General features: G+C 45.3%; 1 pseudogene; it reads right to left on the bottom strand.

Moving 5' to 3' along the window:
• Nucleotides 1-313: 313 nt before the first annotated feature.
• Nucleotides 314-2,735, bottom strand: LOC134935599 (eukaryotic translation initiation factor 4E transporter-like; annotated as a pseudogene).
• Nucleotides 2,736-3,550: the final 815 nt, after the last annotated feature.

The raw sequence follows: 3,550 nt of genomic DNA, 5'->3' as shown, positions 1-3,550 counted from the left end.
AAGGAAGAGCTCAGACTTTGCAAGTGGCAAAACAGATTAAGCTTCCTCATCTGTACAGCTAGTCAAATAAAACCAAAAAACTAGTGAATATATACACAAAACAAAAAAACCTTTTTACAAGTCTGTACACAAAGTTCATAATCTCCATTACCCCTAAGCCCACTGCTAACGCAAGGAGGATGAAAAAAAAAAGAAAAAAAAAAAGAAAAGAAAAGAAAAGTGCCCCTTACCAAAATAGGCTTCTTGGGCAAATGAGATGATTCCTCCTTCACCAGACAGTCTGCATTGGTATTGAGAGAGGGGGATGCAGATTACTTCATTTGCAGCTTCAGTGTACTCCGTACAATGCAGCCCAAATTTTAACAAAAACAGAGTTGATTAGTTGGGTCTTCTACTAAAGACACCCGTCATCCTCTGCTTGGAACAGATCAGACTGTACACCATGATTAGTTACTCAGTTCTGCTTCACTGTCTGTATTCAAGTTCATCCACACTGATCACTTTAGAAGGCATTTACGGGAGTGGCTGCTGAAGAACGTCCGACCCAAACCACTTTGCCAATCCCACAGGAGAAGTACTCCTTTGAAAACGCTGATTCATCACGTTCAGATTGGGCTGACTTGATAAGCCTTGTGAAGGTGTATGAATGCCGGAGAAGCTTTGGGTGCCAGATCCTGATCGTTGCATCATTTCAAGTTGAAGGGGGTTTGTAGGGCGTTGGTTGAGAAGAGGGTGCCCTGTAGGTGCTAGTGGGTAGAAAGGCTGTCCTATTACAGGTGGTGATAGAGTATGCAGTGCTGGCAGGTCAATGCCAGGTGGGAGTAGTCCGGCCTGCAGAAGGGAGAGGTGTTGTGGAGGAACACCATGTGCCAACATCTCCTGTACCAACCCTGGATGCAGCTGGTTTGATGGCCGAACAACTGGTACAACAGGTACCTGGTGGAGAGGGCTTAGAAAGGAAGCTCCAGATACTGGAGATACTAAAGTAAGAGTTTGCCTCCCTGTAGATTTTGGACGATAGTCTTGGTCTTTGGTGTAGCGATGAGTTAGGGGTGGGGTACATTCAGAGCGTTGAGATGCTGGAAACCTTGCGCCCAACACTGGAGATGTGCCTTGGACACCGTTGTCAGGTATAGGACTGATTAAGACTCCATCTTCCTGCACTCTGCGAACGTCTTCTTTCCCATAGGCATTCTGCTTTCCTATTGAGGTCTTGTCTTTTATCTTCTCTTTACTTTCATACATTTTACGGATCACTGAAGTAGGTGTAAAGGATGGGGACAGCATACTAGTAACAGGTGCACCCGGACCAGGAGATACAGATGATCCTTGTAGGCTTCCTACTGGAGATTTGTTCATCCTCTGTGATGAAAACCATCCCTGCCTTTGTCCATCTGCATTTTTCCATAAACTGGGTGGTAGTAATTTGAAGCTGGGAAAGCAAGATCATGTAGTACCAATCCTTCTAACACAGCTTGTTGCATCTCCAGAGGATTAACCTGTGCTACACGCGGGCTGTCAGCTTTGGGCACTGTAGTGCAAAATTGCTCAGGACCTGCAGAAAATCCTAGGGGAGAAGGTATTCGAGCTCTAATGTAATCTGCAGAGGAGGCACGCGTGGGGGACACCGGTGGTATTTGAGGTGAGGGAGTCCGTTGTCTTAGCAGGGATGTTGTAGGGTCGAGAGTTCCCACAACATTGTTCAGCACATTAGAGGATGGATCAGAAATAGGAGGGCCAAGGAGCTCCTGCAGAATGTTCCTCTGGAGAGTAGAGGGACCTGTGACATCAGCAGATGAGATCAAATGGCCATCTAGGTTTCGCAAAGCCAGGCCAGGCACACTTTTGTCCAGATTAAAGAACTCATTGAAGTCAAACTCTCCTGCCGTTGGTCCTGGCAGAACAGCCTCTTGAGGTACTTCCTGGTCAGCTCCATTGCACTTAAAGCTTCCTTTAAAGAGGATGTTCGTTTCCATGTTCTCTTTCTCCCCTTCTGATCCTCCTCCAATATTTTATCATCATAGCCGGTGAGCTCTATAGTCTCAGACTGGCTAGTGGGGCCACCAGAAAACCAATCTGATTCCTCCTCTGTATAAGAATCATTCCTCCTGCGCTCACCAAAGTTATCTTTTACTGTCACCATATTCTCTCCTGAAGCGCTTGTCCTTGTACTCCTTTTCCCGTTCTCTCCCCTCACGAGGTTCTCTTAGGTCTTTTTCTCCTCCTCGCATATCACGATCAAATGCTCGAGCAGCAATGATCCTGCCACTGCCAATCCTGCGTCCACCGATGAGATGCAAGCTTTCATTTTCCTTGTTGTCTAGAGGGCTGCCAGCACGACGAGAGCCAACAGCAGCTGTTACATGGCACCCACCCCCAAAGCTTTGCCTCCGTGGGCTGAGCACAACATCAAGGTCATCCTCCTTAACACGCTCCCTGGAATCTGCTATCCTACGCTTTAGAGAAGTTCTCTCTGCATCAGTTTCTTTTCTTAATGCATCAACAGGAAAACTGTATCCTGAGTTAGGGTACAGAGATGCATGCCACTTCTCAGGGTCCCAGACACCATCAATGTCTTATTTATCAAGTAGACAAAACGGCCTCTGTCTGGAGTGTGGCAGCTCTTTTATGTCAAGAAGTTCGTTCTTAGAGTATCTGTGATGAGATTGGCTTCGGGGGGCCTTCATGATGTCACTGAAAGGTTCTCTGCTGTCCAATTCCTGTTTGTGATCCATCCCAACAAGCCCTGATAGCCACTATACACCTGAGCGCACACCCGGACCAGTGGTTTTTAATATCTTTATTGGGTACATTGCAAATGGTATTGTAAATAAGTATGCCTTTTGTTTATGACACAAAGGTATTCAACAGGGTAGATACACCAGGAGGGGTAAAACAAATGATTGAGGATCTAGGTAGACTAGAGGAATGGTCAAGAGTACGGCAATTACAATTTAATGCCAAAAAAAATGCAAAATCCCAAAATCTAAAAGCTAAATATAGTATTAATGGCACTATACTGGAAACTACTGAGGAGGAAATGGATCTAGGAGTCACTATTCATGTGACTTAAAGGCAGGTAAGCAATGTAACAAAGCAATGAGTAAGGCTAGTCAGATGCTTGGTTGTATAGGGAGTGGAATCAAAAGCAAAAGAAAGATGTAATATTGCCACTGTTTAAGTCATTGGCACGGCCTCATCTAGAATACTGTGTTCAACTCTGGAGACCACAGGCAGTATTCAATTAGTGTCGGATCCTCACCGACGGAGAGGATCCGACACTTCAGTATTCAATTTGCGGGCATTTCCGACAGGTTTTGGCTATTTCCGATAATGCCAATCCAACTTTTTTTTAAAGTCTAATTGGCATTGTCGAAAACGGGCTAAAAACCTGTCAGAAATGGCGGCAAATTGAATACTGAAGTGTTACCGTATATACTCGAGTATAAATCGACCCGAATATAAGCCGAGGCACCTAATTCTACCACAAAAACCAGGGAAAACTTATTGACTCGAGTATAAGCCTAGGGTGGGAAATGCAGCTCTAGCC

This window comes from Pseudophryne corroboree, chromosome 6, assembly GCF_028390025.1.
Source record: "Pseudophryne corroboree isolate aPseCor3 chromosome 6, aPseCor3.hap2, whole genome shotgun sequence".
Classification (NCBI taxonomy): domain Eukaryota; kingdom Metazoa; phylum Chordata; class Amphibia; order Anura; family Myobatrachidae; genus Pseudophryne; species Pseudophryne corroboree.
The sequence above is the reverse complement of the archived record's forward strand: the minus strand, read 5'-3'. Positions and strand labels throughout refer to the sequence as shown.